The sequence below is a fragment of the Setaria viridis genome, chromosome 3 (genome assembly GCF_005286985.2).
Source record: "Setaria viridis chromosome 3, Setaria_viridis_v4.0, whole genome shotgun sequence".
Lineage (NCBI taxonomy): Eukaryota > Viridiplantae > Streptophyta > Magnoliopsida > Poales > Poaceae > Setaria > Setaria viridis.
This window is the reverse complement of record NC_048265.2, coordinates 36,019,248-36,040,288: the sequence shown is the minus strand read 5'-3', so window position 1 is coordinate 36,040,288 and position 21,041 is coordinate 36,019,248. Positions and strand designations below refer to the sequence as shown.

At 59.2% G+C, this 21,041-nt stretch overlaps 1 pseudogene; it reads right to left on the bottom strand.

The window, feature by feature from the left end:
- Positions 1 to 1,581: 1,581 nt before the first annotated feature.
- LOC117849237 (protein ALP1-like) lies at positions 1,582 to 21,003 on the bottom strand (annotated as a pseudogene).
- Between the last annotated feature and the right edge of the window lie 38 nt (positions 21,004 to 21,041).

Sequence of the window (21,041 nt, the reverse complement as noted above, 5' to 3'; positions counted from 1 at the left end):
GATGGGGTCGCTGAACTCGGCAAGTGACGCAGCCATGGACTTGAGACGAGGGCAATAATCTGTGATCATTAGGGAGTCTTGGCGGAAGTTGCGGAATTGTGTCTCGAGGAGGAGGGCGCGGGATTCCCACTGACCGAGGAACTCATCCTCGAGGTAGCACCAAGCTTCGCGTGCAGGTCGCTGCCGCATCATGAGCGATTGCTGTAGATCGCCGAAGACCGTGCCGTGTATCCATGTCAACATGACACAGTCGGCCTGCACCCACGCCGGGCGCGTGGGGAACACCTCATCCTCAAGGACGTGGCGAGTCAGCGTGTACTTGCCGAGGACGGTGAGGAACATGCCGCGCCACTTGGTGTAGGTGTTGGTGGCCTGGTCGAGAATGACGGGGATGAGGGCCTTGACGTTGACGACGGCGGTGGCCTGCGCCCAGATAGCTACGTGGGCGGCCTCGTACTCGTCCAGCGCAACGGAACGGAGGCGCTCTTCCTCGGTGCGGTGTGCTTTCTCAGCACAGGCCTCTTCAGCGGCCTTGGCCACAGCAGCCGCGGCCGCAGCATCATCGTCGTCCGCCATGAGGGGCAGGACCGGCAGCCGCACCCGGTGGCGCGATCAATAGCACACCCGGTGATGTGGGCAGCAGGCAAGCGTACAACACGTGCACAGCTCGTACAGCACGCAGCACACCCGGTGATGTGTGCAGCTCCAAGCACGTACAGGATGTACAGCCGCGTACAGCACGTACAGCATGTTGACGACGACGGCGGCGGGCGGGAGACGTACAGCACGTACAATAGAAGATCAGGAGCGGAGGCAGGATCGGATCGGCGGGCACACCCGGTGATGAGGGAAGCTACGGGGCGGGCGATGGGATCGGCAGCGCGGGCGATGAGACCGGCGACACACCCGGCGACATGTAGTCAGCGACGGGGGTGGCGATCGGATCGGCGGCGGTGCTGGTTTGGGTTGCGGAAGGGTAGCAGATCGGAACCGCGATTGATACCATGAAAGTGTGGGAATAGTTGATTGTATTCCATATGTGTGCAAGAGTACATATAGGGCAGCCGTGGTGGCATGCAAGCCTACCGCACAGGCGCGTGATTACATCCACAATTAGGACCTACTATATATACAATATGCTAACACTAGTGCTTAATTACTATCATGTTTGTTCTGTTGATTTAGGAACTCTTTTCTAATTTCAGACTTGTTATATTCACTTTGAACCTATCGATGATTTGGTCTGTTTGATATTTAACAGTAAAGCCATTTAGAAATTTCAGACTTGTTCTGTTCTGCTAATGATGGCTTGCTTGGTTTGGTAATTCAGTGATGCTTTATGTTGCTTGCTGCAAACATGAGAGAGTGGTGTTCTGAAGCAAACTGCTTGGTTTGCCTTGTAATGTCAGGCATCATAATTTTGCACTCTACAAACTTAAGAGGCAGTATGCAAACATCCAATAAATTAGCAGTAATGTACCAACAAATTGTTTATGTCTGTATGGTTTATCTCAAATTACAAAAAAATTTGTAACGTAGCAAAAATTATTAAAAGTAACAATTACTATGAACTATAGGCAATTATTTGTAGAGGTCTGGATGATGTTGCCACAGGTGCTCAATGAGGTCATCTTGAAGCTGATAAATATCTTTGTCCCTTATATTCTTGTAATTTTTAATAAACTCCTCAAGTTTAGGTATTTCATCGTGAGAAATCTCACCTTTTCTCCCACCCTATTATAATTTAAATCATCTTCCTCATCGCGCTCATCCTCAACTATCATGTTGTGCATAATAACACAAGCCCTCATGATTTGCCCAAGGGTGTCTTGATCCCAAAATCGAGCTGGCCTCCTAACGATAGCGAAACGAGACTATAGAACCCCAAACGCTCGTTCCACGTCCTTCCTTTAAGCTTCTTAGATAGTTGCAAAATATTTTTTCTTGTTACCTTGTGGTTCAGGTATGCTCTTCACAATTATGGCCCACGAGGGATATATGCCATCTGCAAGATAATAACCCATTGTATATTCATTGTTATTAATGGTATAATTCACCTTTGGAGCTTGACCTTCAACTAGCCGTGCGAATAAAGAAAACCAGTGCAAAACATTGATATCATTGTGGGAACAAGTCATCCCAAAGAAAGCATGCCAAATCCAAAGATCTTTATCTGCAACAGCTTCAAGTATAATTGTAGGCTCATGCACATGCCCGGTATACATACCTTGCCATGCCGAAGGATAATTTTTCCACCTCCAATGCATACAATCAATTGACCCAAGCATACCAGGAAAACCTCTACTCTCTCCAATGGCAAGTAATCTAGTAGTATCATCTTCATTAGGTGATCTCAAGTACTCATCTTCAAACACCTCAACAACAGCATTGACAAACCTTCTCAAACTCTCAATAGCAGTACTCTCACCAATACTGTCGTTGTCAAGATTAGCCGATCAAGACTTAGACTAGTAAATTTCTTTTATGCGCATAAGGCTTCAGATGGTGAGTGTGAGAGACACGGGGTTTAGGCTGGTTCGGGCAAAGGAATGCCCTATGTCCAGTATCGGGAGCTGCTCGTGTTGCCACGCGGGGTTCTGTAGTAAGGGTTACAGGAGTGCGAGAAAGGGATCCGGTCCCAGGTCTCTTGGGTGTGCACTGATACTCTAGAAGGGTGTGTGCGTGTGTTCTATTGGCTTGGAAGCGTTGTGGTGCTTTTTGTTGTCCTTCGAGCCTCTCCCTGTCTCAGGCCCCCGATTCTCCTTTTATAGCGTAAGGAGACCACCGGGGTTACAGGTGAGACTGAGTGTGGGGAGGAGTAAAGAGATAAACATAGCTAGGTAAAAAATACAACACGAAGGGGGAACCAAGTTCCCAGGTCACCGGCGTCCTCGCCGTCCTTCGGCTTCCACTGGCGTGTTTGCTGGAGGAAGGTGGCCGCCGTTGCGTCCTGTCGATGGCTACCTCGGTGACTGTAGCCGCCGGGCGGGATGATGGTATTTCATCGTGACCCTTGTGTCCGTTGGGGGAGGCGGCGGATCCTGCCATCCTGCTTATGGCCCGCAGAGGGCGGACGTCGCATCTCTGCCGCCGGGCGCGCGGGGCACGAGAGCGGGTGGGGCTTCCTCCTGCTCCGGGCGGCGCAGGCCATGAGTGCCCTGTGGCGAATCGGAGGAGGTCGCAGCTACTGTAGCAAGTACTGTGCGGCCGCGCATGGGTACTTGCGGCGGGTTGCATGGGGGGCATGGATATCCTTCTCCCTGACAGCTTTGTGGCGCATTTATGGTGAGATCGATAGGGGGACCCACAGGATCCGCGCTCGAGGCGGATACTTGTCTGGGAGCCCAGGGTAGCCTGACCCTTTAGCCTGGAGTCGGGCGAGGCGGAGACCTGCGGTGGGGGGTCGGGCGTGGTGGAACCTGGTCCTCCAAGGGTCGGGGGCGCCCGACCCCGAGACACGAGGTCGGGCGAGGCGGAGCACGGCTCTCTCCTCCCATGTTGGGCCGACGCTGGTCGATCTTTGCTATCTTAGGTGAGGCTGGGCCCTTATGTTTTGTTGTTTCCATGGGCTTCGAGAGGTCGTTAATGTTTCCCCCCAATAGTAGCCCCCGAGCCTGTGGTGGAGTAGGGACGCTCCTCTAGAGGCTGTTGTCATCGCCCGTAGGGGATCCTCGCAGTTGGTCCGGGACGGGAGGTGTTGTTTGCGCGGCTTGACCGAGGGCGTCGACCAGGTAACGCATCTTGTGAGCGACTCGGAGTGGGAGGATTTCTTGTCGTTCCCTTCTGTTTGAGAGTCTTAAGTCGAGACCACCCGTGTGGCCTTTGGTTGCGAGGCCAGCCCCCGAGCCCCCGCGCGTTGCAGGGGACCGATCGGGAGGCTAGGTCGACTTTTGTACGTTACCCCTCAAGCGTCCGTTCGCTGGGATGGAGGGGACGAGCCGTGCCATGCTATCCTCGTCAGACGAATCGTGGTTCTCATTGACCTACTAACGGGTGAATTCGAGTGGGGTCCCGGTGCCCGTTCGAGGGGGTCCGGCTTGGGCCAAGCTGGTGGCGTACCCTAGGCTCCGGTCAGCCATTTCATATAGTTCCCGAATCCGTTCGGTTGGATCCGGGGGCTCGTTGCGTTTCTTCGGGGAAAAACCATGAACTTTGATGCCGGTCCGGACTCGAATGTGAGATTGAGATGCCCTGGGCTATCGCGCGCCCGGGTGATGGTCGCTTGCGGACCCGTCTCAGCGGTTGTCGAACCCGTGGCAGGCCAACCTTCGAACCCCTGGATCATAATGGGCCGTAGGGACGTTTTCAGCCCCGTATCCCTTTCCTTCCTTTCGGTGGGCCTTGGGCTGAATGTGGAGGGAGGCCGCGCCTTGGGCCGTACATGGAGGAGGCAGCGCCTTGGGCCGGACGTGGGAGACATCGTGCGCGTGTCCTCCAGGAGGTGAAGTGGTGGAGGGTGCCGACCCACGAACCGAGGGAGGAGGGGATGTTTCGGCTGTAGGTCGTGTGTGCGGTTTCCGAAAAAGAGGCGGGCGTGACGGGGCATACCTGGCGTCGCATTTATTGTGATGGGGGCATCTGTTCTGCTTCCCTCGCGCCTTCTCTATAAAACGAGGGCTTCGCCTCGCCGGCTCCGCCCGCCACCTACCTTCAAGTCTTTTTGCCTCCTCGTGCACCCTCAGCTTTCCTGCGCCCGCTTTGTCTTCCTCCGCCCGGCGCCGCACCTTTCCTCCTCATCCCCCATCGAGCTCTTCTGCCTCCGGCGATGGGATCTTGGGAGCGTTCCCACTTCGGCCCCACGCGTGCCGAAGGCCTAGTGAGGAAAGGCCTTCTTTGCGAGAGGACGGAGAGGGATGAGTGGGGGTTCCCTAAGATGGAGGAGGTGCCGACTCCACCCGCCGGCTACGTCGTCTCCTTCGCCCACTTCCACGAGAGGGGGTTCGCGACTCCGCCGAGCCTCTTCTTCCGTGGGCTCTTGCATTACTACAGGCTTGAGCTGCAGCACCTCAACCCCAACGGGATTCAGCACATCACGACGTTCGTCGCGCTGTGGGAGGGGTTCCTGGGCATTGAGCCCAACTTCTCGCTGTGGAAGTACTTCTTCACGGTCAGCTTGTACCAGAAGGCCGAGAAGAAAGGAAGCCAGCAGCGGTCATCCCCGGTGTCGATAGGGTGCGTCGGAATCCACCTTCGCCATACTCGTGCCAAGGAGTACATGGTGATGGAGACCACGGCCTCCCACAAGGGGTGGCACCAACAGTGGTTCTATGTGAAGAACTACTCCAACGCCCCCCTGCCAGAGTTCACCGGCCGCATTATTGAGGCGGCGCCGGAGGTGTGGGCATACGGCCTGGTGGAGAAGGAGAAGAAGTGGATCACTGGCGTGCTGTAGGCCATCGAGCACCTGAAGGGGAGGGGACTGACCGGAGCTGGAGTCATCGGAGCGTACCACACCCGGCGGGTGGCGCCGCTGATGCTTCGGGTCCGCTCGCTCGCCGAGATGACCCCCGGTGCGCTGACCGAGGGCATTGTCCTCGCGACGGGTGCGCTCGCCGCCTCTGAGATCCGGCAGCGGATTCGGGAGGCGCTGGAGGACAAGGACGCTGACTACCCGCTGCCCGGACACCCTCCGATGCGCCCGGACGAGAACTTCATCGACCTGGTAAGGATTTTGTGCGCCAGTTTCCCTTCCTCGTGTTTCTCGGTCCGCCGTTCCGATGCGGGGCTTTTTGTGTTTGCAGGGCAGCATGATCCGGGTCGTCGACTCGCGTCCGCCGGTGCCGGAGGACGCTGAGCGGTGGCAGTAGAACCGTCTCCTTGCCGAGAAGCAAAAGCGGCGCAAGGACAAGGAGACGGCAAAGAAGAAGAAGAGGGCCGCCAAGGAGTTCCAGTGGTGGCGACGAGGGCAGGTCGTGTCGGACGACGACGACGACGACAACAATGACGATGAGGAGGAAGAGGAGAAGGATGACGAGGAGGAGGAGGAAGAGTTTATCCTGTCCCCCCGGTCAGGCGCGCTTGTTATCCGGGAGATGCGCTCCCAAACGACCGCGAGGGATGAAACGGGCGGACCGCCCACCCGGGACTTGGTCCCGCAAAGCTCTGGGGCCGCGCCCCAGGGGTCGGCGCGGAGCGCCCCCCGGGGGTCTTCGGAGCCCACCCTGATCCCTGCGCCTGCGGCCCAGGAGCAGAAGAGCGGCGACAAGCGGCCGTTGCCGGATGCCCCGGGGTCGGCGTCCAGCTCGGAGGCGAAGCGCGCGCGCCGTCCTTGCGCTGCGGGGACGTGAGTTGAATGTCCTCGCGAATCTTGTTCCTTTCTCGGCATTGGGCTTGTTCTTGCTGATGTTTGTTGATTGTTTTGCAGCGCTGCCCCTCGAGGTCTCGTCCCACAGCTGGCGCCCAAGAAGGCACTGCGGGTGTTGCCCGCCTCTGCGGGGCGGACCGCAGCCCCACCGGCGGTGAGCGGCGGGGTCACTAGTGAGACCGCGGGTCCTGCCGCGGAGGTGGCCCCTGTGGCGGCGGCCGGTGGGATGGTGCCGCCGCCGGGCACGGGACAGGGTGTGGACCCCGCTCCTCTTTCTGCCTCTTCGGTCGACCCCGCGGTGCAGAGTATCGCTCCTGGGGGCCCTCAGGCCGGGGAGGTGCTTGACCTCGATGCCGACGAGGTGGAGGAAACGGCGGCGGTGGAGATGGGGGTGGTTGCCCCAGCGGCCGCGACGGGGACGGCGACGGTGACAGGGGAAGGAGAGTCTACCCCAGTGGCCATGGCGGGGACAGCGGCGGTGGAGGAGGCGGGGACGCCCACCCTGGTGATTGCGACGGAGGAGGCGGCGGTGATGGAGACGGGGACTTCCGCCCGGGAAGCCACGGCAAAGGTGGCAGCGGCGGTGGAGGCGGAAGTGCCTGCTCCGGAGGCCACGATAGGGGCGGGGACGCCTGCCTCGGTGGCCAGGACGGAGGGCGAGGCGGCCACAGGGACACTTACTCCGACACCCGCGTCGGAGGCGGTGGCGTCGACGGGCGGGCCCGCGGTGGCCTCGACGGAGGCAGGGGCGCGTGCGCCGGGACCGTTGGTGAGGCCAGCGACTCCTGGGATGGTGGTGCCCATTTTGACGGAGGCGTCGAGGTCGGCTCCTGCCCTTGCCTCGACCACTCCCGTTCCCAAGGCGTGGAGCGGGTCCGTCCTGCGTTGGTCATCTCGTGACGACCCGCAGAGGCCCCTCTTCACGTTGGATGATGCCACGGAATGGGGCAAGTGGCAGGCGCTGCAGGGCGGCCTCGCTAACGTCCGCGCGACTCTGTCCTCAGCGTTGGGGGAGCTGGATGGCGTCGTCTTCCCCAGTGGCCGGGTATGGTACCTCCTCTGTTGATGGTTATTTCCTTCCCGCTGCTGTATCCCTGATGGTGTACTGTCTTGCAGGCTCTCCAAGAATGCAGCCGGGAAAAATCCGATTTCCTCCAGCTCGAGCGGGGGCTCTGGGAGTGCTTCAACTTGGAGAGGCAGCGGACCGGTGAGCTGACCATGCAGGTTGCCGCTGCTCAGCAGGTCATCGACGATCTGCGGAGGCGCGAGCAGGCAACGCAGGAGGATGCGCGGCAGGCGGAGGCCAAGTTCCAGGTTATCGCCGAGAGGGCCCGCTGCGACCGCGAGGAGTTCCAAGCCGCTAACGAAAAGGCCCGCCACGACGCCGAGGAGCTCGCACGGGTGAAGGGGGAACATGAAGCCCTTCAGAAGACCGTCGAGCGCATCCGGCGCGAGCGGCAGAAGGCCTGGCAGGACCGGGACGCCGAGAAGGTCTAGAAGGAGGAGGCCAAGAAGGTGGCAGCCAACCTTGGGGCGGAGGTCAGCTAGCTCCAAGTGCCAGCGCGGGAGCTTCAGACCTCCGTGGCTCAGGGGCTTGACCGGGAGCGCCAGCTGAAGGCCCAATCCGAGGGTATGACTGTTTACTTCTTTGTCTTTGTGATGTTGTGGTGATTTTTGAATTAGCGGGTCCTTCTGGGTGATCCTTGCAGACGAGCTCAACTGGCTGAGGGAGGTGCTTGACGCGGAGCTCGCTGAGCACGGCAACCTACGGGACGCGGTCCGTGTCGTCTGCGACGGCCTCGGCGTGGTCCATGGGGAGGGGACGAGCTCGCTGGCGGCTCGTGTCCTCGGGACGTATCACCAGGCCCGCGAGATCGCCATGGAAGTGCTCCACACCGGCGTGAGGCGAGCCTTCGGGGTCTTCGACTCCCACTACTCCGACATCAAGTTTGCCGGGATGAGAGGGGGATACGCCGTCGGCTATTCCGAAGCCGAGCTGGATGAGATCGACATGTCGGTGCTCAACCCAGCGGAGGCCTTGGCGAAGCTCCTCGAGGACGAGGCTGTCCCGCCTGAGGATCCCCGGTTGAGTTAACTGTATCGGGCTGGCGCCCCAGATGTAAATGTGTTAGGGAAAAAACTTGTTTCTTGTGATGGCCATAGAGGCCTTTTCTAGAACTTGTCGTGAAAAAGTTTACGATCCTCTTTCTTGTTTTTTAGACTTGGAAAGTTTAGAGCGTGTTGTCGGGCGTGTCAGTAAGCATTGATGAGCGAAGGCACCGTAGCCGTTGGGGCATAGGCTTTTCGCAGTCCGATCAGTCTTGCCTGAACACCATTCATGCACTCTCTCCTTTTCATGCCCGAAAGTTCAGAAAGAGGGTCGGCTCAGAAAGAGAAAGCATTTTGAGAGGGTGTCAAGTGGCTTGGGCTGGAGCCCCTGATAGCCCCCGAGGGATGTGCGGCCCTGAGGCTTGAGCCAGGGTCGGATATCCCTGAGTTCGAAGGGAAACTTGAATGGGACCCACTCAAAATTCTCTTTTCCGCAAAATTTTTTTAAATGTATAGAAGTGTTTATGTACAGAACTTGGAAATGAAAGCTAGGGGTAGAAACGTCTTAGCTGTTCTATGTTCCAAGCGTTGCTGAAGGTCTGTCCGTCGGGAGTCGCCAGCTTGTAGGTACCCGGCCGCAGTACCTGCACGACAATGAAGGGACCTTCCTACGGAGGGGTCAGCTTGTGCCGACCTCTATTATCCTGGACGAGGCGAAGTACCAGATCGCCGACGTTGAAGGCTCGGCCCTGTACCTTGCGGCTATGGTAGCGTCGTAAGGCCTGCTGGTACTTGGCCGAGTGCAGCAGGGCTACATCGTGTGCTTCGTCGAGCTGATCTTGTGCGTCTTCGAGTGATGCCTGGTTCCCCTGTTCGTCATATGCCTTGACCCTCGGCGATCCGTACTCTAGGTCGGTAAGCAGGATGGCCTCGGACCCGTAGACCATGAAGAACGGGGTGAAGCCAGTTGCTCGACTGGGGGTTGTCCTTAGGCTCCAAAGGACTGCTGGAAGTTCCGCGACCCATCGGCCGCTGAGCTTTTTGAGGCGGTCGAAGATTCGTGGCTTGAGACCCTGGAGTATCATGCCGTTGGCTCGTTCAACCTTCCCGTTCATGCGGGGATGTGCCACGGCCGACCAGTCCACTCGGATGCGGTGGTCATCGCAGAACTGGAGAAACTTTTTTCCAGTGAACTGCGTGCCGTTGACCGTGATGGTGGAGTTGGGGATTCCGAAGCGGTGGATGATGTCGGTGAAGAATTGTACCGCTTGCTTGGATTTGATTTGTGCGACCGATCGTGCTTCGATCCACTTGGAGAACTTGTCAACGACGACCAGCAGGTGGGTGAAGCCCTCGGGCGCTTTCTTGAAGGACCCGACAAGATCCAGCCCCCAGACCGCGAAGGGCCATGTGATGGGGATGGTTTGGAGCGCTTGCACGGGCAGATGGGTTTGGCGCGTGAAGAACTAGCATCCTTCGCATGTGCGTACCACGTGGGTGGCATCGGCGACCGCCGTGGGCCAGTAGAAACCCTACCGGAAGGCATTACCAACAAGGGTTCTTGGCGCAGCGTGATGGACGCAGGCTTCGGCGTGGATGTCCTGGATCAACTCCTTTCCCTGTTCGATCGGGATGCAGCGCTGGAGGATACCGGTGTGGCTTCTCTTGTAGAGCTCCTGGTTGATGATGACGAAGGATTTGGCGCGGCGCGCGATTCTGCGTGCCTCTGTCTTGTTTGCCGGGAGCGTGTCGCGGACGAGGTAGTCAAGGTACGGGGCTCTCCAGTCGGGCGGGGGGTCGGGCCCTGTTGCTGGGTCTACCTCGATCTCCATAGCCTCGGGATCGGAGGGGTCGGCCTCCGACCCTACGGTAGGCGAAGCGTCGCCGACCCTGGTTGGCGGCGCGTTGCCGACCTCTTCCAGGTCGGGACCCGAGCCCGGGGCAGGTAGCGCGTTGCCAACCTTCTCCAGCTCTTGGGAACGGATTGAGGGCTTGAGCTGGTCGCTGACGAAAACACCATCGGGTATGGGTTTTCGGCTGGACGCTGCCTTTGCCAACTCGTCGGCTGCCTCGTTGAAACGCCTTGCGACGTGGTTGAGCTTTAATCCATCGAACTTGTCTTCAAGCTTGCAAACTTTGTTGTAGTAAGCTGCCATCTTGGGGTCGTGGCAGCTCCACTCCTTCATGACTTGCTCGACTACCAGCTGAGAGTCGCCCCAGATGTCCAGCCGCCGGATGCCCAGCTTGATAGCGATGCGAAGCCCGTTGAGGAGGGTCTTGTACTCGGCAACATTATTAGATGCAAGAAAGTGGAGGCGGATCATGTACCTCATGCGCACGCCTAGAGGAGAGACGAAGATGAGGCCCGCTCCGGCGCGGGCCCGCATCAACGATCCGTCGAAGTACATTGTCTAGTATTCCTCCTTCTCTGGCGCCGGTGGTGTCTGGATCTTTGTCCACTCTGCAACAAAATTGGCCAGTACCTGGGACTTGATGGCGGTGCGGGGAGCATAGGTGATGCCCTGGTCCATGAGCTCAAGCGCCCACTTTGCGATCCGTCCCGTGGCGTCCTGGTTTCGGATCACTTCGCCGAGCGGGAACGACGACACCACCGTTACCGGGTGGGAGGTGAAGTAGTGGCGCAGCTTCCTCTTCGTGATGAGGATGGCGTAGATGAGCTTCTGGATCTGCGGGTAGCGTGTCTTGGATTCAGATTAGACTTCGCTGATGAAGTACACCGGGCGCTGCACCTTGAGGGCGTGTCCCTCTTCTTCCCGTTCTACCACCAGAGTCACGCTAACCACCTGGGTGGTTGCTGCGATGTAGAGTAGGAGGGCCTCGCCGTCGGTTGGCGGGACCAGGATTGGGGCCTTCGTCAGGAGGTCCTTGAGCCGAACAAGTGCCTCCTGGGCCTCGGTGGTCCACTCGAAGCGGTCGGTCTTCTTCAAGAGTCGGTAGAGAGGGAGTCCCCGTTCGCCGAGGCGCGAGATGAAACGGCTCAGGGCCGCCAAGCATCCCATGACGCGCTGGACTCCTTTTATATTTCGGATCGGCCCCATGTTGCCGATGGCCACTATCTTCTCTGGATTGGCTTCGATGCCGCGCACGGAGACAATAAAACCTAGCAGCATGCCCCTCAGAACCCCGAAGACGCACTTTTCGGGATTGAGTTTGATGTGCTTGTTCCTCAGCCTTTTGAAGGCTAGTTCGAGGTCGGGGACGAGCTGGTCGTCCTTTTTGGATTTGACCACAATATCGTCGATGTAGGCCTCAACGGTTCGCCCCATGAGGTCCCCGAAGCATTTAAGCATGCATCACTGGAACGTAGACCCCGTGTTTTTGAGGTCGAATGGCATCATAACGTAGCAATAGGGGCCAAAGGGGGTGATGAAAGAGGTAGCGAGCTGGTCGGACTCTTTCATCGCGATCTGATGGTAGCCGGAATATGCATCAAGGAAGCTAAGGGTTTCGCACCCGGCGGTTGAGTCGACTATCTGATCTATGCATGGCAAAGGAAACAAATCCTTTGGGCACGCTTTGCTGAGACCAGTGTAATCAACACACATCCTCCATTTCTCGTTCTTTTTTCGTACAAGAACAGGATTAGCTAGCCACTCGGGGTGGTGAACTTCATTGATCAATCCGGCCGCCAAAAGTTTTTGGAGCTCCTCACCAATGGCCTTGCGCCTCTCCTCGTCGAAGCGGCGCAGACTTTGCTTCACTGGCTTGGAGCCGGCTTTGATGTTCAAGGAGTGCTTGGCGACTTCCCTCGGAATGCTGGGCATGTCCGAGGGTTTCCACGCAAAAACGTCGCTGTTCGCGCGGAGGAAGTCGACGAGCGCGCTTTCCTATTTGGGAGACAGGGCAGTGCCGATCCGCATGGTTCGGCCGTTGGAGCTGCTGGGGTCGAGGAAAACCTCCTTGATGCCTTCGGTGGCCTCGAAGGAGGTGGCCGACTGCTTGGAGTCGGGATGGTCCTCGGTTCCCTCCGTTAGCTGGACCACTAGATCTTCCATGAAGGTAATGGCTGCGGCGTATTCGCAGCATTCCACGTCGCACTCGTACGCCTTCTGGAAAGACGTGCCGACGGTGATGACCCCGTTGGGCCCCGGCAGCTTGAGCTTGAGGTAGGTGTAGTTGGGGATGGCCATGAACTTGGCGTAGCATGGCTGCCCCAGGATGGCGTGGTAGGTTCCGCGGAAACCTACAACCTCAAAGGCGAGGACCTCCTTCCTATAGTTGGAAGGGGTCCCGAAGGTGACGGGCAAGTCGATCTGCCCGAGAGGCATTGCCTGTTTCCCCGGCACGACGCCGTGGAACGGTGCCTTACTGGGGCGGAGGCAGGAGCGATTGATCCCCATGGCGTCGAGGGTCTCGGCGTAGAGGATGTTGAGGCCACTGCCTCCGTCCATGAGCAACTTGGTGAGGCGCGTCGTGCCAACGATGGGGTCGATAACAAGGGGGTAGCGTCCTGGCTGCAGGACGCGCCCCGGGTGGTCAGACCGATCGAAGGTGATGGCGGATCCTGACCAGTCGAGGAAAGCTGGCGTGGCAGGCGTAGACCTCGCGGCGCTCCAACTTCTGATGGCGCTTGAAGTCTTATGCCGCCGGGCCGCCAAAGATCATGAAGAAGCCGTCCACCTTGGGGAAGCCGTCTTCCTTCTCTTCGCTGTCCTTCTTCTCCTCGTCGGGCTTCCGTCTCCGTTCGCCCTTCACCAGGTTGCCTACAAAGTACCTCTTCATGAGGTTGCAGTCCTTGTAGGCGTGCTTCACGGGGAACTCATGGTTCGGGCACGGTCCGTCGAGGAGCTTGTCGAAGAAGCCGAGGGTGCCTTCTGGAGGCGGCTGTCCCCGTTTACGCTCGACAGCGGCCACGAGGGGTGGTTCACGCCGCTGCTTGTTCTTCTTCTTCTATTGACGGTTGGAGGTGCCCTCATCGGCGTCTTCTTCCCGCTTCGCTTTGCCTTTGGAGCAGTCGAAGATTGCTCCGACAGCCTCTTCGCCCGAGGCAAAGCTAGTGGCGATGTCAAGGAGCTCCTCCGTGGTCCGTGGGCCTCGACGCCCCAGCTCGTGGATGAGGGGCCGACAGGAGGTTCCCGCCAGGAAAGCCCCTATGACGTCGGCGTCCGCGACGTTGAAGAGCTCGGTGCGCTTCCGGGAGAAGCGCTGGATGTAGTCCCGGAGATACTCGTCTGACCCCTGTCGGCAACTCCGGAGGTCCTAGGAATCGCCAGGGCGCGTATACGTGCCCTGAAAGTTTCCCACGAATACCTCCTTCAGGTCGTTCCAACTGCGGATTCGACCCGAAGGGATATGTTCCAACCAAGCTCGCGCTGAGTCGGCCAGGAAGAGTGGTAGGTTGCGGATGATGAACAGGTCATCGTCTGCCCCATCGGCCTGGCATGCAAGCCGGTAGTTGCTGAGCCATAGCTCGAGGTTCGTCTCCCCCGAGTATTTGGCCACGTTGGTTGGTTGCCTGAAGCGCGGTGGGAATGGCGTGTTCAGGATGCGCGTAGAGAAGGCCCGGGGCCCCGCCCGGTTGAAGCTCAAGCTGCGGTCTTCTTCGCTATCGTAGCGGCCGCCACGGTGGACGTGGTAGCCGCGATCCGCCCCCTCCTCCCTATCCGCGCGGGAGCGCCTCTGCGCGTCCAGGGTGTCGCGGGCGTCGCGAACAGCGCTGACGCGCCAGTGAACGGACTGGGCCCCGCCTCCTACAGGTGGCGGTGTCCGTCGAGCGGGCGCGGCCTGGTTCGCCCTAGGTGGAAGTTGGTGAACAGACTCCCCCCGCCTCTCCTGGGGTACGGTGGGTGCTGCTCTGCTGGCGATTTGCCCGCGTCGCCGGGACACGGAACTTTTCGCCTGCTGGACGGCAGCGCACTCGAGCAAGTTGCGCATCTCCTGGCACGCCTGACGCTTCTTGGGCATTGCCGGTTCGGGGAATCGCCGGAGCAGGGCCGCAGCGGTGGCGATGTTCTAGCTGGCACGAGCGAAGAGTTGAGGGCAGATGCGCTGCTGGACGTCGAGCACCCGTTGTCGTGCCCCGCCCTCATGGCGGGGGCGCTCGACCTTCTGGCGGGGCGCCACGCGCGCCTCCGGCTGTCGGGGTCACACCGGGGCCTTGGCGATGGCTCCGGTTGTAGCCGCGGTGTGCGGTGGGAGAGTCCTCTACCTCCCTCCGGTGCTGTCATCATTGGACCCCTCAGAGTGCACGTCAACCATAAGGCACTCGTGTGAGGGATGGTGACTCCCACTGTTGGAGCTAGCGTTGGAAGCGGTCCTCGCCACGCCCACCAGCTCGTTGCTCGTGGGCGGCACGGTCATGAACCACACCAAGAGACGACCATGGGTCGCCACAGCATTGCGCGGCCCGAAGAACCGCCCCTCAGAGGGAGACTCTCCGGCGCGCGCCTGGCCGCTCGCCGCTATTCCGGCAGTGGGGCCGGGGATGGCGGGACGAGCGGGCAAGACAAGGAGAGGGATCAGCTCAATCCCCTCCCCGGTGGCGAGGAAGTCCAGGCTCCCGAAGCAGATCAGGGAGCACGGGGCGAAGTTGGCATCGCGGTTGGCCATCTCAAGCCGGTGTTGTACGCGCAAAGGTCCCCTACCTGGCGCGCCAACTGTCGTTGTCAAGATTAGCCGATCAAGACTTAGACTAGTAAATTTCTTTTATGCGCATAAGGCTTCAGATGGTGAGCGTGAGAGACACGGGGTTTAGACTGGTTCGGGCAAAGAAACGCCCTACGTCTAGTATCGGGAGCTGCTCGTGTTGCCCACACAGAGTTCTGTAGTAGGGGTTACAGGAGTGCGAGAGAGGGATCCGGTCCCAGGTCTCTTGGGTGTGCACTGATGCTCTAGAAGGGTGTGTGCGTGTGTTCTGTTGGCTTGGAAGCATTGTGGTGCTTTTTGTTGTCCTTCGAGCCTCTCCCTATCTCAGGCCCCCGATTCTCCTTTTATACCGTAAGGAGACCACTGGGGTTACAGGTGAGACTGAGTGTGGGGAGGAGTAAAGAGATAAACATAGCTAGGTAAAAAATACAACACGAAGGGGGAACCAAGTTCCCAGGTCATCGGCGTCCTCGCCGGCCATCGGCTTCCACCGGTGTGTTTGTCGGAGGAAGGTGGCCGCCATTGCATCCTGTCGATGGCTACCTCGGTGACTGTAGCCACCGGGCGTGATGATGGTATTTCTTCGTGACCCTTGTGTCCATTGGGGGAGGCGGCGGATCCTGCCATCCTGCTGACAGCCCGCGGAGGGCGGACGTTGCATCTCTGCCACCGGGCGCGCGGGGCACGAGAGCAGGCGGGGCTTCCTCCTGCTCCGGGCAGCGCAGGCCATGAGTGCTGTTGGGGGGAAATATTAACAAGCTCCTCTAGCCCATGGAATCAACAAACGTAAAGGCCCAGGCCCACCTAAGGTGGCAAGATTGCCGTCGGCCCAATATGGAGGGAGAGGCCACTTTCCGCCTCGCCCGACTGGAGTCCCGGGGTCGGACGTCCCCGACCCTTTGAAGACTAAACTCCGCCTCGCCCGACCCAGGGGACCAAGGTCGCGAGCGCCCGACCCCCGCCGCAAAACTCCGCCTCGCCCGACCCTGGGCGCGGGGTTGGACTCGTTCAGATCCACGAAGACAAATATCCTCCTCGGGCGCAGATTGGAGGATCAGGGTGCTGATCTCGTGGGTCCCCCTATCGACCTCACCACAAATGCGCCACGGCCCTGGCATGCAGAGAGGGGGTGGCGCCCCCAACGAAACTTGATGCGAATACCCATGCGCGACCGTGCGGCGCGAGCTGCAGTGGCCGCGGCTCCTTCTGATTTGCCACAGGGTACTCATGGCCTGCGCCGAATGGCACAGGAGGGCGCTCCACTCGTTCTCGCGCCCCGTGCTCCTGATGACAGGGATGCGACATCCGCGTCTCACGGGTGATCAGCGGGGTAACAGAATCGGCCCTCCTCTCCGGTGGGCAGAGATGCCAAGGCTGAAGATCATCATCTTGCTCGGCAGCAACGGCGACCGGGGAGATCATCGACAGGATCTGGAAGGAACCGCCCTTCCTCGACAGACGTGCTGACAGTGACCGGAGGCCGGAGCGAGAGCGGCGGCCCTAGGACCCTCTCCTTATGTTATATTTTACTTAGCTTATCTCTATTGCTTCTCCTGATACCTGGCTCATCTATAACCCCGAGCATCTTCTTGCGCTATAAAAGGAGGACCAGAGATCCTGAGACAAAAAAAGGCTCTCGCTCAAGCAAGCAGAACACACTCACACCCACTTAGAGCACCATTGCACTCTCAAGAGACCTGGGATCAGCTCCCTCTCTCGCCCTCTTGTAACCCCTACTATAGTACCCCGCGTGGGTAACACGAGCAGCCTCGATACTGGACGTAGGGCGTTCCTTTGCCCAAACCAGTCTAACCTCGTGTCTCTCACGCCACCATCCGAAGCCTTACGCGCATAAAAGACATTTACTAGTCTAAGTCTTGATCCGTGAATCTTGACAATGATAGTTGGTGCGCCAGGAAGGGGACCTTTGCGTGTACACCTCCGGCTTCAGATGGCCAGCCGCGACGCCAGCTTCGCTCCGGGTTCCCTGATCTGCTTCGGGACTCTGGACTTCCTCGCCACCGGGGAGGGGGTCGAGCTGATCCCTCTCCTCGTCTTGCCCGCTCGCCCCACCATCCCCGGCTCCACCGCCGGGATAGCGGCGAGCGGCCAGGCGCGCGCTGGAGGCACTTTCCCAGGGGGTCGGCTCTTGGGGCTGTGCAATGCCGCAGTGACCTACGGTCGCCTCCTGACGCGATCCATAACTGTGTCGCCCACGAGCAACGAGCTCGCTGGCGTGGCGAGGATGATCTCAGACGCCGGCTCCGACAACGGGAGCCACCACCCCTTGCGTGAGTGCTTCATGGCCGACGTACACTCCGAGGGATCCAACAACGGCAGCGTTGAAGGGTGGCAGAGGACTCCACCACCGCGTGCCGCGGCTACAACTATGGCCCTTGGCAAGGCCCCGGTGCGACCTCGGCAGCCGGAGGCGCGCGCGGCGTCCCGCCAAGAAGTTGAGCGCCCCCGCAACGAAGGCGGAGCACGACAACGGGCGTGCAACATCCGGCAGCGCATCTGCGTGGACGAACAATGCCCTCAGCTCTTCGCTTGCGCCAGCCAGAACATCGCTGCCGCGGCAGCCCTACTCCGGTGACTCCCCGAGCCGGCGCTGCACGAGGAGCGACGGGCGCGCCAAGAGGTGCACGATCTGCTCGAGTGCATCGCCGTCCAACAGGCGGAAAGCTCCGCGTCCCGGCGACGCGGGCAAAACGCCAGCAGGGCAGCACCCGATGCGCCACCGGAGAGGCGGGGGGAGTCTGTCCACTAGCCTCCTCCTAGGGCAAACCAGGCCGCGTCCGCTCAACGGACTCCACCGCCGGCAGGGGGCGGGGCTCGATCTGTTCACCGACGTGTCGGCCCTGTCCGCGACGCCCGCGACACCTTGGACGCACAAAGGCGCTCCCGCGCGGACAGGGAAGATGGGGTAGATCGCGGCTACCACGTCCACCGCGGCAGGCGCTATGACAGCGAAGAAGACCGTAGCCCGAGCCCTGACCTGGCGGGGCCCCGGGCCTTCTCCACGCGCATCCTGAACGCGTTGTTTCCGCCACGCTTCGGGCAATCGACGAATGTGGCCAAATACTCGGGGGAGACGAACACCGGGGTATGGCTGAGCGACTACTGGCTCGCATGTCAGGCCGGTGGGGCAGACGATGACCTGTTCATCATTCGCAACCTTCTACTCTTTCTGGCCGACTCGGCACGAGCCTGGCTGGAACATATCCCTTTAGGTCGGATCCGCTGCTGGAACGACCTAAAGGAGATATTCATAGGGAACTTCCAGGGCATGTACACGCGCCCCGGCAACTCCTGTGATCTCTGGAGCTGCCACCAGGGATCGGATGAGTCCCTCCGGGACTACATCCGACGCTTCTCCAGGAAGCGCACTGAGGTCTCCAACGTCGCGGATGCCGATGTCATATGGGCCTTCCTGGCAGGAACCTCCTGCCGGCCCCTCATCCACGAGCTAGGGCGCCGAGGCCCGCGAACCACGGAGGAGCTCCTCAACATTGCCACCAGCTACGCCTCGGGCGAAGAGGCCGTTGGAGCAATCTTCGACCGCTCCAAGGGCAAGGCTAAGCGGGAGGAGGATGCTGACGAAGGCACCTCCAACTGCCAGTAGAAGAAGAAAGGAAAGCAGCGGCGCGAGGCTCCCCTTGTGGCTGCTGTTGAGCGCAAGCGAGGACAGCCGCCTCCGGAGGGAACTCCCGGCTTCTTCGACAAGCTGCTTAAGGGACCGTGCCCGAACCACGAGTTCCCCGCAAAACACACCTACAAGGACTGTAACCTCATGAAGAGGTACTTCGTAGGCAACCCGGTGAAAGGCGACCAGAAGTGGAAGCCCGACGAGAAGAAGAAGGGTGACGAGGAGAAGGAAGACGGCTTCCCCAAGGTGGACGGCTGCTTCATGATCTTCAGCGGCCCAGCGGCGTACGACTCCAAATGCCATCAAAAGCTAGAGCGTCGTGAAGTCTACGCGGCCGAGCCTACGACGCCGGCCTTCCTCAACTGGTCGGGATCCGCCATCACCTTCGACCGGTCCGACCACCCGGGACGCGTCCGGCATCCGGGACGCTACCCTCTCATTGTCGACCCCATCGTCGGCACGACGCGCCTCACCAAGGTGCTCATGGACGGAGGCAGCGGCCTCAACATCCTCTACGCCGAGACCCTCGACGCCATGGGGATTGATCGCTCCCGCCTCCGCCCCAGCAAGGCGCCGTTCCACGACGTCGTGCCGGGGAAACAGGCAATGCCACTCGGACAAATCGACTTGCCCGTCACTTTCGGGACCCCTTCGAACTACAGGAAGGAGGTCCTCACCTTCGAGGTGGTAGGATTCCGCGGAACCTACCACGCCATCTTGGGGCGGCCGTGCTACACCAAGTTCATGGCCATCCCCAACTACACCTACCTCAAGCTCAAGCTATCGAGGCCTAACGGGGTCATCACCGTTGGCACGTCTTTCCAAAAGGCGTACGAGTGCGACGTGGAATGCTGCGAGTACGCTGCGGCCATCACCTTCACAGGAGATTTGGCGGTCCAACTCGCGGAGGGTGCCGAGGACCAGCCCGACTCCAAGCAGTCGGCCACCTCCTTCGAGGCCACCGAAGGCGTCAAGGAGGTCCTCCTCGACCCCAGCAGCTCCGACGGCCGGACCGTGCGGATTGGCGCTACCCTATCTCCCAAATAGGAAAGTGCGCTCGTTGACTTCCTCCATGCGAACAGCGACATCTTCGCGTCGAAGCCCTCGGACATGCCCGGCATTCCGAGAGAAGTCGTCGAGCACTCCTTGAACATCAAGGCCGGCTCCAAGCTAGTAAAGCAAGGTCTGCGGATCACCATTGCACCATTGCACTCTCAAGAGACCTGGGATCAGCTCCCTCTCTCACCCTCTTGTAACCCCTACTACAGTACCCCGTGTGGGTAACAGGAGTAGCCTCGATACTGGACGTTGGGCGTTCCTTTGCTCGAACCAGTCTAACCCTGTGTCTCCCACGCCACCATCCGAAGTCTTACGCGCATAAAAGAAATTTACTAGTTTAAGTCTTGATCCGCGAATCTTGACAACGACAAGTGCCCTGTGGCGAATCGGAGGAGGTCGCAGCTACTGTAGGAAGTACTGTGCGGCCGTGTATGGGTACTTGCAGCGGGTTGCGTCGAGGGCACGGCTATCCTTCTCCCTGACAGCTCTGCGGCGCATTTATGGCGAGATCGACAGGGGGACCCACGGGATTCATGCTAGAGGCGGATACTTGTCTGGGAACCTGGGGTAGCCCGACCCTTTACGGCTGGAGTCGGGCGAGGCGGAGACCTGCGGCGGGGGGTCGGGCGCTCCCGACCCCAGACCCACGGTCGGGCGAGGCGGAACCTGGTCCTCCAAGGGTCGGGGGCGCCCGACCCCGGGACACGAGGTTGGGCGAGGTGGAGCACGGCTCTCTCCTCCCATGTTGGGCTGACGCCGGTCGATCTTTGCTATCTTAGGTGGGCCCGGGCCCTTATGTTTTGTTGTTTCCATGGGCTTCGAGAGGTCGTTAATATTTCCCCCAACAAATACGGACACAATCATCTATAGCATCAGCTGCTACTCCATAAGTTAACATGCGAAATGCTGCAGTAATCTTTTGCAGACTAGAAAGGTCAAGTACACCGGCAACGTTTCTTTTCTGCACAAAATATTCATCGTGTTGCTCTATCAATATACATACAAATAGTGTAAGCCTCATTCGAAACCTGCATGTCAAGAGTAATGAGACACATGTATAATATGAATTTTTTGAAAAAAAGGTCCAAATAAATCTATTGTTTACGTACCGTCATCTAAAATAACTATGTCCGTATGTAAGATCATCTAAAAAATAATCTTGATACAACCTTTGATGTCCTGCTTGTCTGTCTCGCCGAAGTACTCGATGACCTATAATAGAACCATGATGTTTTGTTTCATCATCGGACTCATCCGTATCCACGGCCATATGAGCAACAAAGAGTAAGAAATCATCATCGTCATCATCTGACAACAAATCCAGCACCAGATGCATCGAAAGGCTTCGTCGACTCATAGCGAATCTTAGACGGT